Source organism: Erinaceus europaeus, chromosome 12 (assembly GCF_950295315.1).
Source record: "Erinaceus europaeus chromosome 12, mEriEur2.1, whole genome shotgun sequence".
NCBI lineage: Eukaryota > Metazoa > Chordata > Mammalia > Eulipotyphla > Erinaceidae > Erinaceus > Erinaceus europaeus.
Window position 1 is genome coordinate 83,401,631 of NC_080173.1, and position 15,469 is coordinate 83,417,099.

A 15,469-nucleotide genomic window follows, 5' to 3' on the forward strand; every position below is an offset into this window, starting at 1 on the left:
TGACTCCCCATAAACTGTCCCCTCTCTCTCTCTCTCTCTCTCTCTCTCTCTCTCTATCCCTCTCCCTCCCTTTCCCTCTCCCTCTCCCTCTCCCTCTCTTTCCCTCTCCCTCTTCCTCTCCCTCTCCCTTTCCACCTTTCCCTCCCTTCTCAATTTCTCTCTGTATCCAAAAATCAATCAATCAATCAAATATTTTTTAAAATGAACGGACTGATGGGTGACTGCTATTAGCAGACAGCTGTTCCTGTGGGGTTTTAGGGCAATGAAAATCTCCAGCTACACTTCTTCAGAGCTTTGGGAGCTAAGCCTGAAACCCTGGAAGAGGGAGTGACACATGAGCACAAAGGATGCAACTTTACCAAGCGGGGGTATTTCAGCCACAGGGAAATGCACCAGGGCATTGGAGCTGCACATTATCCTTTGCGTGTGGTAAAGCTATGAAAGAAAGAGAGGCTTGCAGTTCTGCTCACAAAGGGCTCTGGTTACCAGCCCGGAATCCCTATAAGACTGAAATTAAGGGGGAAGAAGGATGGTCTCCTGCTATAGAAAGGTTCTGAGGCAGAGCAGAAAGGCAGGTTTGGGAGCCAGGGGTCAGAATTTTAAAGGTGTGAGTCCCACATATATTTTGCTGGATTTGGAAGCATGAGAGCAGCAATGGTGGGGTGCACTAGAATGGGGATCTCTGGGTGGCTAATCAATCTGGGCTCCATCCATCACATCTGGGTTCCCACAAGGCTTTCTAGGGTTCTCTCTGGGGCTCTGCCTTTCCAGAGAGGCCTCCCCCGGGCTGGGGAAGAGCCCTGAGCACAGGAACAGGGGTCAGATCCTTCCAGGCCAGAAATGCAGGGCCCAGGCCTGCAGAGCTGACTGCCATGCCAAAGGCTTTAAATCACAGGACTGATTCATGCCAACTCAGAACACCTGCTATGGACTGGGTAAAGACGGCGGTGTGTGTGGTGGTGGTGGTGGGGGGTGCTGGGAGCCCTGTGTGCCCAAAGCATTAGAAAACTGTCCCCGAGCCTACCTTACCCCACAAATAGTACATTCATCCCTCACCTCCCACCCTACTTTCTCTTTCTCTTCAAGACTGACAGCCCCTCAGGGCACAGCTCAGACCTGATTTATCCTCAGGTCCCCAGGTCCCAGCATATGGCCAGCAGTACAGTGGCTGTTAATGTTTGTTAAGTGAGTGAACTCGAAAGAGGCCCGGAGGTATTCTGGTGACACGGAGTATCTGCACAAGGGCTCACAGTCAAGCTATGAGGTCAGTGGGGCAGCAGAACCAATTGGCCACCACATGGTGGTGGTGGTGGAGGGGTGTCTAGCTATTTCCTGCCTGTAAGGAGCCTAGGACCCCACTGCCCACCTTCACCCCCAGTTCAGGAGGCTTCTAGTACAGCAAATTCACTTGGGGCAAATCACTGCACAGGGCAGTGTCAGGCTCCTCACCTATCAGGTGGGAGTAAAGGTAGGGTGGAATTAGGGAGCAAACCTTCCCTCACCTCTGGTCTGTGGCTCACACTGGTCATGGATGCAAAAAGTGCAGAGGACTTACCCTCCTCCCCTCATCCCTGGGGAGGTTCCCAGTGTCCCAGTGTCCCTTACTGGCTGCAGCTGACCCTAAACTATGATGATCAACACCTGCTTTAGTTTTCTTTCTTCTTCTTCTTCTTCTTCTTCTTCTTCTTCTTCTTCTTCTTCTTCTTCTTCTTCTTCTTCTTCTTCTTCTTCTTCTTCTTCTTCTTCTTTTTTCCTAGAGCACTGCTCAGCTCTGGCTCATGGTGGTATAGTGGACCTGAGACTGGAGCCTCAGGCATGAGCATCTCTTTGCATAATCATTATTCTATCTACCCCTACCGCTGCTTTAGTTTTCATTGACTCCACTTGTTCAACACTTGCAGCGCTGCAAGGCTGGAGCATCTCATTTTCTCCATCCACTCAAGAGAGAGCTGAGGTCTGTCTGTCAGACTCAGTCTGGTGAAGACCAGAGGCCAGCAGCCAGACCCAAGTGGCCTGCTCTGGGGCTTTCACTCTGTACCCACAAAACTCCCTGCTCTTTTCCCATATCAACTCTGGCTTCATAATTGGGAAGATCTGTTCTTGAAAGGGTTTAAGGGGGGACAGGTGGTTGTACACCTGGTTGAGCACACATCTTATAATGAGCAAGGACGCAGGTTCGAGCCCCCCAGTCCCCGCCCACAGTGGGAAATTCACAAGTGGTGAAGTAGTGCTGCAGGTACCTCTCTCTCTGTTTCACCCCCTCCCCTCTTGATTTCTGGATGCCTCTAAAAAATAAAGAAAATAAAAAATATTAAAAAAAAAAGGAGAGGGTGAGAGTCGGGTGGTAGCACAGTGGGTTAAGTGCACGTGGTGCAAAGCACATGGACCAGCGTAAGTATACAAGTTCAAGCCCCAGGCTCCCCACCTGTAGGGGAGTCGTTTCACAGGCGGTGAAGAAGGTCTGCAGGTGTCTATCTTTCTCTCCCCCTCTGTCTTCCCCTCCTCTCTCCATTTCTCTCTGTCCTATCCAACAACAACATCAATAACAACTACAACAATAAAACAACAAGGGCAACAAAAAGGGAATAAAAAATTAAATAAATAAACATTTTTTAAAAAAAGAAAACTACTGACAACCCTTCAGCTTCATTACTCGGGTGAGACCTTTCCTTTCATAGTATATTCTAATTCCATCTCAGGTGGTTCACTTTCTAACAAAGTCCCAAAACCTAGATATACACCAGTTTCTGTGAGAGAGAGCATATGTTCACACGTACCCATAAATTACTGCAAAATATATACCTGAAAGCAGAAGTATACTAGAGTTTGCAGTGAGTACCCCCCTAACAATTCCTCTCCACTATTCCAAGCTTTGGGTCCATGACTGCTCAACAATTTGTTTGGCTTTGTATGTTAACTCTCTTTTCAGCCACCAGGTTCCAGATGTCATCAGGATGCCGGCCAGGCTTCCCTGGACTGAAGACCCCACCAATGTGTCCTGGAGCTCTGCTTCCCCAGAGACCCACCCTACTAGGGAAAGAGAGAGGCAGACTGGGAGTATGGACCGACCAGTCAACGCCCATGTTCAGCGGGGAAGCAATTACAGAAGCCAGACCTTCTACCTTCTGCATCCCACAATGACCCTGGGTCCATGCTCCCAGAGGGATAGAGAATGGGAAAGCTATCATGGGAGGGGATGGGATATGGAGATTGGGTGGTGGGAATTGTGTGGAGTTGTACCTCTCCTACCCTATGGCTTTGTTAATTAATCCTTTCTTAAATAAAAAATTTTTAAAAAAAGAAAACTACTAAAAAAAGAAAAGGATTTAGTTTGTCTGACTTGTTTTGCTTTATTTGTTTATTTATTTGTTTACCAGAGCACTGATCAGCTCTGACTTATGGTGGTGCAGGGGATTGAATTTGGGACTTTGGAGCCTCAGGCATGAGAGTCTCTTTGCATAACCATCACAGCATCCAATCCCCCCCCCCATCCCCGCCCTTTTGGATGGCTTCTGTTGGCACATTTTTGTGACCAGGTTGAAGCTCCTGGAGAGAATGCTGTACCTGGTGTCCCCAAACCACACCTTCTGACACCTGACTGTGGGAAGTTCCAGCCTCCAGGGGGTCCTCCTCTCTTTGGTAAGTAGACATCATTTCCCCCTGATTCATCCTGTCCACATGGCCCCTCCTACCTAGGGACCCTACAGAGAGCTTCAGGGGAGTGAAGGGTGGAGTCCATCCCTGAATCTATCATCTTGTCTGAAAGAGGTGCCCAGGGTGACCATGATGCCTCAGGTTGGACAGACATGACACTTGCCGCCCTGTCCAATGACCTTCTACAGCAAAGGTGGGGAATGTCTTGCCTTTGAACTTTATCATTTGGTTTGGCCCTGGGAGCACAGGACTCAAAATTCAATTAAGTCTAGGTGCTTTTTTTTTTTTTTTTTAAATAGCAACAGTAGTTGCTAATCCTCCCCAATCCTGGCCAAGAGAGAAGCAGCCCCCCTTCCAACAGTCAGAGAATGTCAAGAACTGGTAACAGTGCAGCCCTGTAACAGCTCTCCCAGATGCAGTTTCAGCTTGGCATGTAACAACCATTCTGAGTTCAATCCTCCAGCCTCCTCTTTTCAATATTCCTTCCACAACACTGCCCCATTCACTTCCCTCTGGCTAGCATGCTCTCCCATTAGCCAAGGATACCTGTGCCCCATTTCGTGGCTCTGAAATGCGTGGCTATGAACACCAATTCTACCTCCTCCAGGAAACCCTCCTGGTTCTCAGAGCAGAGTTGCTCCCACAGCACTGGACATCGAGGCCAGATGCTCTGTGAACTCCACCCAGGATGGGGTGTCCAGCATTGAGTCGGGGTTCCCTGTTACTCTGGCTTTGTCTTCTCTCACTCTGTGAGCCTCCAGGAGACACAGTCAGTAGCTCTGCCCACATCTGGGTGTGGGCCAGCACAGCCCCCTGATCTGGGCCAACTCACCATCCTCCAGTGCTCAGAGACATGTTGCCTCATCCTGGGATGCCACACCTCTGGGTTTCAGAGACTCAGAAAGCAGGGCAGAGGCCTCTTTACCTAAATCTAGGGGCCTGGAGTGGGGCAAGGTCTGGGAACTGCAGTAGAGTAGACTCCCTGCCTTCCAAGAAGCAAACTACTTGATTTTCTGAAGAGCAGAACTTAAAAGCTCCCCAAATAAGAAATACTGCTAAAAAGGCATAAAACATAAAAGCTCCCCCAAATAAGAAGTACTGCTTTAAGAAAAGAGGCATAAAACATAAAAATAAACTTAAACCTTCACTCAATGCAAAGGGAGTGGAGGGTACTCCACCAAACCCTTGGTTGGAGTGTACCGCACATAAGTAAAAATAAAAACAGACTTTTCTATTCCACCGGGAGGCACTTTCACAAGTGATCCAGTACGTGGGCTGAATACACAATCCACAAATGAATGAATGATATCCTGATAGATAGGTGAGGAACAGGTCATTTTCCTCCCTACTATGCAGACAGAGAATCTGAGACAGACAGGTGGAGGGGTAGTTCAGGTGAGCAGGGGCAAACAACAACAGCTAGGACTTAAACTTCAGCTTTCAGATTCCTGGGTTGTGGTACAGCATCACGTGGCCTCCATTGTTCCCCACACAAGGGATGGAAATCTTTCCAGGCACCAAGCTAGGGATATGGGGGTGGGGCTGCAGAGAGAGAAAGAAGACCACCTTGTGGAGAGCATTAACCCTTCTTGGTTGCTGAATCTGGAGTCCAACCCACTCTGAAAACAGCCAATCACAAACTCTTTTGGGCCTTGTCTGGGACCGCCTCTTTTACAAAATCCCTACTTTGTTCCATTGTTCACCTGTTTTTCCCATTCATTCAGTGGTGAACTCTTCAGGGCTGCCCCAAAGGCACTGAGTGATCTGACTAAATCTCAACAACTGATTTGACTAAATAGCCAGCTGGAGGCAGCCCTCCCCAGCTCTGGCTCTCTGCTCTGCTGTGCCTGCAGTGACTGCCTGGAGAGATTCATGCTGCAGGAGGGGAGGGCCCAAGACACATTGGTCACTCTCATCCTCAGAGCTCTCCCTGGTCCCATGTGCTAAGACAGCCACCCTTCAGAAGGGGGCTCACAGCCCCCAAAGGTTTTCAGCAACAGGAGAAGAGAAGCAGAGTAGGATGAGGAGGCCTTTGCCGATACCAGACCAACAGGTGCACTGCACTTTCTAGCACAGGAAATCAACACAGCCTGTTCTTCCATGCATTCCTCACATTGAGCTTCTCCCTTACCCATGTTCTTCAAAAGTGCCACTTCTGAGAATTCTGCAGGTGAAATATCAACATGGTGATGATTAAAGCCACAAGAAGGAAGGATTAGAAGAAGTGGTGTGAAAACAAGACTGTGAGGCGGAGGAAGAAGGTAGTCAGAGGTCAAGCTCACCTTCTCATTCTCCACAGGAGGAGGGTCTCCCTCCAGCCCAGCACTGCCCTGCTAGTGATTATCTTCCAGAAAACCCTGAGGGTCTAAACACTGAGCCCCTCCAGAAGTCCTTGGCATTGACCTCAGGATAGCTCCAGAGGGAGTCTGGGGTTGCTGATGGCACTGGGGTTGGAACCTGATGGGAGCATAAGCTGAGTGATGTCTGAGAGGGGGAGCACCTCTTCTTGAAAGGCTCTCCTCAAACGCTGTTCTATCCAGCTCATCTCCACAGTCCATTCAAGTTGATTCTACTATGGGAAATTGGTTTAGACTCACTCCCCAGTGCTCAGCCTTCACTGACCTGGCTTTGGGCAGCTGACTAGCTAGCTGTTGGATAGAATACTCTCCTGTGCCCTGTTAGGCAGATGGGAGGGAAAAGACAGAGTGTTGAAGTCTAATCCACTTAAAGCTAGACAGGCAGCAAGACAAGGGACAATTTTCCATAGGGTTCCAAGAGCCACTGATAAGGGGAATCCCCTTCTCGCCCCAATAAAGCAATTCATCCAGAGATATCATAGAACCAGCACTGCTAAAGACAAGGCTTCTTCTGGGAAAAATGAGGCTGCCAGGTTCAGCCCACCAGCCCCTCAGCCCTCCAAGCTTCTGTTAGGGGAGGTCCTGACAAAAACAACACACCTGCTCCCCAGCCCACATAGCTGTGCCTCCTCCTTGGACCAAGCTTCTGAAGGGCCCCTGGGGCTCTTTCTGTGACTCAAGTTAGTGTCTTGGGCCAGGGGACAGCCTGGAGGAAACTCCCTTCCTGGTCCTCTTTCTTCAGCACTTGCACCATTCTGTAGGGACCATTGCTTTGTCACTCAACTGACTCCCTGCCAACTGTCAACCTTAGCCTAATCACCTATTTACACAGAAGAGCCTCACTCCCTGGTCCCAAGCACAGCTTCCCAATAGGAAGCCCATCTGGCGCTTCCTGAGCTGAAGTCTTTTGTTTTGGCGACCAGAAGGATAAGGCATGGCATGCAGTTAGAAAAGTACAGAGGTGTCTAGAATCTGTCCATCTTGAGAGCTGTTGGGGACGCGCGAGTGCAGGTCCCCAGTCAGTGCTCAGAAGAAGGGACAGCGCTCCCCCTCCCCCAGCCCCTGCCTCCCCACAGGCGGGCCACCTATGGGCAAAGGCACTCAGGAAAAGAGACAACCAGTGAGGCTGCCCTGAGCTGGGGGGTGGTGGTGGGATGGTGGTGGTGGGGATCCTGAGACTTCTCAGGATACAAAGAAAACATAGCCAGCAGTCTCCGGGTTTGGAGTCTCAGCCCACACCTAGAAAGACTGCAACGTTCGACTTGGAGTAATTTTCCAGACAAAATACATACATTTCACTTTTACCTATTGCCTCTGTTCAAGTTCACCAGGAGAAGAGAAACCCCTGCGCTGACCGCAAGCCCAGCTTGGGAGCCCAGCAAGGGAGCCGCTTCTGGGAACAAATTTCCTCCTAAGAGAGCCAGTGACCACCACCACCCCCGACTCCCACCCCTAAAGCCCCAAATCCTGTAGTCGCCTGGTCGCCGGGGCCAGGATCCGCGGGAAACGGACAGTCGGTCTCTCGGGGTTCCAGAAGGGGGGACAACGCAGCTTAGGGAACTGCCTCGCGCACCCCCGCCCCATCCCGCCGTCCCAAAGCGCCCCCAGCGCGCTCGCTCGCACCCCGTCCCCTGCTCTTCCCGGGGAAGGCGCCCCGGTCCCGGGGAAGGCGCCCCGGTCCCGGGGAAGGCGCCCCCGCCAGCCCGCCCGAGCCCGAGCAGGTGCAGCCCCTCAGCGCTCCCGGCCGCATCCTCACAAACTTGTTTGCCCGCGGCTGCGGGGAAGCAGGGTCCCGGCTGGAGCCCCCGGCGCACCGGACTCACCCGGCGATCGCGGCCGGCTGGGGCGCCCGCACCACGGCCACGCGCCCGCCCGCCTCCCCGCGCGGAGCCCGCAGCCCCGCAGTGCCCGGAGCCCGGCGCCCGCACGCCTCGGGGCGCTCCGCTGCCGGCACCCGGCGCGCCGAACACAGTGCGCCGCCGCCTGGCTCGCTGTGGCTGCTTGGTCCCGGCTGAGCCGCGGCGGTGGCGGAGCGGGCGGTCGCCAAGGGGCGGCGGGTGGCGGGCGAGCGGGCGCCGGGCTCTGCACATGCTCACTCGCGCGGCCCGGGGACAGCGGACGGCCGCCGCCGGGTCCTAGAGGCGCCCGCGCCCGCCTGCGGCCTCCCCCGCAACCCCCCTCCCCAGCCTTCAGGGAGGGGGAGACACTTAGAGACCCGGGTCTACACCCAACCCTGGCCCTGTACAGGGAGCGCAGGGCGCAGTCACAAGGGTGTCTGCTAAACCAAGACGCTGACACCCACCAGTCTCTGTCTTACACACACACACACACACACACACACACACACACACACACACACACACACACACACACACACACACACACACGGCACTGCCACACTCTTGTGGAGGAAGTTGCCACACTAGACACAGACACACAAGGACAGATGCACATTGATATAAGTACCCTTAATCAGAGCTTTGCAGATACTATCTCACACACACCACCCCTATGATTCTGTCACTCTCAAATCCATCCTGGGACACTGGGACAGCTACATACACACACACACACACACACACACACACACACACACACACACACACACACACTGTGCTATACAATTTGTAGTACCTTGATACCAACACCTAGAGTCGAGTGGAATGCACACTGAACCTCTGTCTGCTGCCTGTAGAACTAGACACATGCACTGTGTCTGAGACTGTCACACGTGGAGTCATTAGCCCCTGGATAAATAGGCTGATGCCAACTCCCATGCTCAATACTCAGAAGGCTGCCACATTGACACGTGGTGATAGAGCCAAGCCTTGCTTTAGTCACCCACAGAAGCAGTGGCCTGTACCAGAGTCCACTAATACACTTGTGCGGAAAGTCAGACTTAGCAGTAACCCACGGGTACATATATGTGCACATAAACACACATTTACACACATACACACACACACACACACACACACGAGTTAGGCAGTCACTGACACAGACACACAAGTATACAGCCACACTACATATGGATTCAGCCATATGGGTTTCCCTTCTCCAGCTAGCTTGATCTTGCTCTGAAGAACCCCCAAACTGCCCATGTCGGTGCACAAGCCCTGTCCTCACCCATGGGTGTCTAGTCCACATTCCAGGAGACTGCGGACCAGCAGAGGCTGTGGAAGCAGACAGCAGTGGAAGGCTCAAACATTGTCTTCCTGAAGGGGGTTTCATGCCTCTGACTCCCACTAGGGGCAGAGCTGCTTGGCAAGGCTCAGAAGAGTCTGCTTTCAACAGGTGCAGGGCAGACAGGGAGAGGATTTGTTTGATATCAACCAGAGCCCCATTTTATGTAGGAGAAAGGGACTAGCTGAAGCTTGCACAGATATTCAGCAGTACCAGTGCTCTTGGGATGAAAAATGGGAGCTTTGAGCCCATTAGGGAAATAAATCAGAGCACAAGGAGAGAAAGCTATATCCTGAGCGGACTGAGCATTCCCGACCTGCAGAAAAAACCCCACTCTTACCCCTTACAGAATGTGAATGTTTATTTTGCTATTACCAGCAACTAAAAGCACCACATTTTCACAATGCATTTTGATTTTCAGAGCCTCCCCAGAATCCATAATCTTTGGGGACTAATATAAAGTGAAAAACATGCACCCTTTGTTCAAGCATTATGAAGACTTCCAAGAGATGAAAGCAGAGTATTACATCAAGAGTAGAGTCTTCTGCACATGGGGTCCTGTGCTTTGCACTGACCCATATCCATGTGGCTAGCCCTGACTCTTTCATACCTATGGCCTCGATAAAACTCAAGACAGATAAGCCTGTAATTGTGTTTTGCCTACTGGTGCTCACTTTGAAACTGAAGCTCTGGTGGCTCAAAGGTGGATGGATAGCCAAGTAGATCCCAGGGCAACTCAGACCTGACTTTTCTGGGAGACCAGGCATTGCTCTACACCTGTCCCTCTGGGAAGAGAGACTTATAGAGCAGAAATCACTTTGGGCTGGGGACACAAGCTGAGCTGATGTGTCTGTTACGAGGGAAGGAGAGTTGCCTTAATGAAAGAGAAGAAAAATCTGCTTGGCATCTGTGCCAGTTCTGTGCTGGATGCCATGCTGTCTCCTGCCTTGCAGAGCCCTTCCAGGGGTATGCAAAATAACCTCCGTGTGAGAGACAGGTAGGACACCTGCTAACTCTGGGGAGAGATGTTGAGAAAAGAGGTGAATGAAAAAATTCTGGAAGAATAGTTGACTCCTTAATAATTCAGGAATCAGCAATGCTGACCTCCCCATTTAGTTAAAATTCATCAGTAGATTTTGATTTCTCAGGGTTCAGAAAAAAAGTTCACCTGGATAGTGCACTGCTTTGCCACATACTCAACCCAGAATCAAGTCTGACTTCCATTGTATTAAAGGAAGTTTTGGTGCTGTCATATCTCTTTCTCTCTCTGTCTCTCTCTCTCTCTCCTCCCCCCCCCCAAAAAGCCAGTCTGCAGCAGTGAAGTCCTGAAAGGACAAGAAAAGTTTCATTTCACTTACTGATGATTGGAAGCCAATTAGCACATAATTTATATGTCATTAGTTTTATATACTGTAGTTAAAAAAAAACAGATGAAAGAAAAAAAAAGATGAAAAGAAGCCAGAGAAAAGAAAATGTTACTAAGGACATAATAGAGTCAGAGTAGATGGCTCACCCAGTAAAGCATACATTTCCCCAAAGTGTGAGTCCCTAGTCACCACGTGGGAGCACCTGCAGTGGAGCATTGCTACTGTCTCCATCCTTTCTTCTCATGTTTCCCTCTCTCTCCTTCTCTGTCTCTCTGTCTCTGTCTCTGTCTCTCTCTCTCTCTATCTATCTAAAAAAATAAGTAAAAGGTTCATCAGGAGTTGAAGAATAATGCAGACCCAGAGACATGCAACTTGGACCACATAGAGAATTTCAGGATGTCCAAGAGAATTGCAGAGCTGGGACAAGATCCTGGAGCAATAGTGACAGAAATGAAGGTATGAAGGAGATACCTGGACTGTGTCTGATAACAGTCACTTTCAACTCTAATCCAGCTCCTTGCCTCTAGTTAGTCTCTCTCTCTATAGCTGGGGCCATGCATTAAGTCTTTGTGTTGCATCACTGTCCATATTCCAAAAGCAATTAGGGAAAGATATCTTAATGTCACAGGGGCCTCTGTGGTGTCTCCATGACAGTGTGACACACATCTAGTTACTGCTGAGTAATACACTCCTTCCTATAGACTCTGCAATACTGAGATGGGAGATCAGACAGTCTCGTCATACTTCAACCCTATCTCTCTGTCTTCTGCCTTTGACTCCATACATTTCTGTATAGATCCCAATGAATGCATTCCAGCTATTCCCATTGCTTTCTAGTTTCACGACATCTGCTGACTTACCCTGCTTTTCATCCACCATCCACTCACCCATACCTTTCCTTCTTGGTAGGCTTTGTATGAAACAGTAGGAACTGCAAAGGAAAAACCTATTCTTTAAGGAGTTTCCAATGGGGAGAATTTAACAAGCAAACAGACCCTAAATAATCAAACTTTAGAAGGGAGGAGCTGTTATTTATCAGTTAGGATGCTTTCAATTTGAAACTGTACTTAATCAGAATTATTCTTCTGTTAGCAAGGAAGAATTAAAGATCAAGCCCTTGGGGGAGATTCACTGTGTATACACAGGTGCACATGGTACAGTAGAGGCCAAAAGAACAGAAACATAAGTTTGGAGGAATTCAGGAAAGGCTTCAGAGAGGAGGTGACATTTCAACTGATTCTTGAAGGGTAAATAGACATCATCATAGTTACAGGCTGGGAGGCATCATCTCAGACAAGAAAGGCATCTTTATGAAGGAAGATATTTGTGAAACACATGACACATTCTGGAAATTGCCATTAACTTAGATAGCTGGCACAAAACCAGGTGTGGTTTGAGAGGTGTCTGGACCGTGACTGGCTGCCTGAGCCCTCAAGCAAATTGGTGCATGTGGAATGACAAGCCATGGATCAGGTGTGAGCCACCAGAGTACTCCCCTATTAATAGTTCATAATCCTTTAGACATAGTCATTCAGCCAGTTAGGAAGCATCACTTTGCACTTCTGCATCAGTTGACAACGGCAGCTTGAGTTCTCAGAAGCATCCAGATGACAAGTCCAGATGGAAGGTCTGTTCTCAGCTTCATCTCTTTCATGGTGAGAAAGTCTTACTCTCTCTGAGCCTCAATGCCTTCTTCTGCAAATTAGAAGGTATGCACTTGTTATCGAGTCCTTGTGAAGCTCCAAAAAAGCCTGAAGAAAGCATAGCATATCACCTCCTTGATCACATGCAGAGAGTTGGGTGGTAGTGCAGAGGATTAAGGGCAGGTGGCACAAAGTGCAAGGACCAGCACAAGGATCCCGGTTCGAGCTCTTGGCTCCCCACCTACAGGGGGGTCGCTTCACAGGTGGTGAAGCAAGTCTGCAGGTGTCTGTCTCTCCCCATCTCTGTCTTCCCCTTCCATCTCCATTTCTCTCTGTCCTATCCGACAACAATGACATAACTACAACAATAAACAAGGGCAACAAAAGGAAATAAATAAATAAATATTTAAAAAATGAATAAACATGCAATACATTATAGTAGATACCGTACAAAGGCCTTCCCTCCAAGACTTTGCTACAATACAGAAAACCCATGAGTGCAGTTTTCTTATTTAGGTGTGTGGTGTTCTTTTGTCCTTTAAATGCATCTGCCCAGGAAGATCTACCCCAGCATCTCGGCTAAAGCACCTGTTCACTTTCCAGTGCTCAAGCAGCACAACATATTATCTTGTGGATTTGTTATTTATTGACTGTCTTCTCCTCCTGGGTCCTCACAGTCCCCACAACTAGAAGTTCAGCCCCCACTAGAATGGGCAACTTTCTGTCTCACTGCAGACTGTTCACTTACTGTCTGGCTTAATTTCTCGCACATTCCATACAAACTCAATATTTATTACGTAAATAACTGATGGATTTTTTAAAATGTTATGTGGCTAAGTATGACACACTTTGAATGAGCTCAAGCAAGTTTCCAAGTTTCTTACCAAGAATTCAGAGATGACTCCTTCTTGTTCAGGTCACAGGCCTGATACCTGTTAGTCTCCAGACATTTACAATTGCCCTGGTCCTAGGGAAGCCTGGAGCATAAGGATGGCTCAGTATACCTTGCTCCTCTGCCAGGGGCCTGTGGTGGGATGAGGAAGAAGCTGTCCCACACAAAATCCAGGTCACCTGAATACTCTCTCCCTTTTAGACTAAGTAGTTCTTAGCTCGAAGGTGACCAGGCTTAGCCATCATTCCAATATCAAGACAATCTTTGGCAAAATTTCAAAAGGAAGACATGCATCTTCCTCAATTTTCTCTTGCCTTTTTTTTTTCATAGACCCATGCTTGGTGCCCCTCTGCACTCTTGCACCTGAGGTTGGGTTCAGTGCTTTGGAGGGCTGCCTGCTTACTTGCTCTCTCCTATGAGTGCTACAGAGACTTAAATATGCCTCTGTAAAGATGCCAGCCACATAGATGGTAATTGTATTCCCTGCTCAGCTGTGCCTGCAGACACCAGGAGGACCTGGGGGAAGGCAGAGCCTGTACCTGCCAGGAAAGGGAGGTACCCCTGTGACAGGACTGGTCTGGGAACAGTTGGATTTCACAGTGTGGGGTAGAAGTGCCCAGAGGTGCTCTGCTGTTCCAGGAATGCAGAGACAGCAGATAGCTGTCTGGGTATAGAATGACAAGGGACACGTTCTTCTGTTTTTTTTTTTTCTTTTTAGCTAGACTTCACACAAAAATCATTTTTCTGTGTCCTGTTTCTGCTTTCTGTAAAATGGGTTGGTCAGGCTGGAGAGAGAACATAATGGTTATGCAAAAAGCCTTTCATCCCTGAGGCTCCCAGTTCCCAGATTCAGTCCCCAGCACCACTATAAGCCAGAGCTAAGCTGTGCTCTGGGAAAATAAAAAGGAAGAAAGAAAGAAAGAAAGAAAGAAAGAAAGGAAGGAAGGAAGGAAGAGAAAGAAAAGAAAAAGACAAGGACCCGTTGAACACACACATCACTTGCAAGGACTTGGAGTCAAGTTCAAGTTCCTGGTTCTCACCTGCAGGGGGCAAGCTTCACAAGCAGTGAAACAGCACTGCAGGTGTCTTTCTCCCTCTATTCTCTATCTTCCCCTTCTCTCTCAAGTTCTCTCTGTTTCTATTCAAAGTAAAAAAATAAATATTTAAATAAATAAATGAAATTTGAAATGGACAGGCCATCTACTTGATGTTGAAGGTTTGTTCTAAGATGGAGGCAGGGGTTTTCTTAACATGTGAGTGCTTGGAGCTCACTTCTGTGTCCTTTAACTGGATAAATTATGTCGTTTCTTCCAGACATGCTTTAATGTGAAAAGTGAAAAGAGTCAGGAAACTTGTTTGCCCACTCCATAGGTATGAGCAGAATCAATAAGGATGCCACCAAACTCCAAGAGATCTCTGTCCTTAGACTTGCCCTCCTCTTTGAGCCTTGAGCAGCAGTGAGCATCCACCCACCCTATCCTGGGGGCACATAGTTTTCCCTGAGCTTTGCTGCTGTCTCCCCTCCCCCCACCATCTACTACCAACCACATTATCTGACTAGAGTGTATCCAGGCACCAGTCTATCCACAAGCCAATACCTTGCCCACTTTCTCTCCAACCTCCTCTTCTTTGTCCTTCCTACAGCCCCTGCTAAGAGAAAGCTCAAGCTACAAGTCCACAACTGTGTGGGAAGAACCATGGTGTCCACAACTTCCCTGTGCCTTCATCTCAGAGCCTCTCTGTATCCTTACCCCCCTGTGTCTATTCCCTTTTCCAGGAAGAATTCTCATTGTGCTCCCAACCATACTCTTCCTTGAACTCAAAACCATTTCTTCTATCCAACCACAACTTCTCCTCCCAATCCTACTCCTCCTTCTCCTTCCTCCCTTTTATTGTTCTCTCTCTCCTCCTCTTCTACTCTTCCTCATTCTTCTATTATTATTATTTAGTAGAAGTTATACCTCATGTATAAGTGATTTCACAACTCCATGTCACCTTTTCTTTCCAATAAAGAAGCAGATGGGAGACAACACACTCCAAGGCTCCTTTCACTGACATAGCATCTTGTATAGGGTGCCGGAGCTCCATGAACCCAGCACCTGTATGCATGCTCAGAAGCTCTACCCAGTCAGCTCTTTCCAGTCCTGTCCAGTCACTTCTGTCTCAACCTCATCTCTCTCTGCTTTGAAAGCCTCACCTCAAAGTTCCTTCATGTGGAAGCTCTCCCCTACTTCCCCTTGCTCAGGTCCCCATCCACCATCTCCATTTCTCCCATTGCCCTGACTCTGTCCCCTCTAGATGATGGTCACCTGCACCATTCACCTGAAGGATCTCCTTTCAATATCAATGACACCTTTCTGACTGCTAAGTCTG

At 49.0% G+C, this 15,469-nt stretch overlaps 1 protein-coding gene across 1 annotated transcript in view; it reads right to left on the minus strand.

Moving 5' to 3' along the window:
* The window catches only part of WSCD1 (WSC domain containing 1), a 46,167-nt gene extending 38,089 nt beyond the window's left edge, over positions 1-8,078 (minus strand). Inside the window, exon 1 of the mRNA XM_060204198.1 lies at positions 7,835-8,078. The gene's annotated coding sequence lies outside the window, so the exon portion shown is untranslated. The remainder of the gene's footprint in view (positions 1-7,834) is intronic.
* Positions 8,079-15,469: the final 7,391 nt, after the last annotated feature.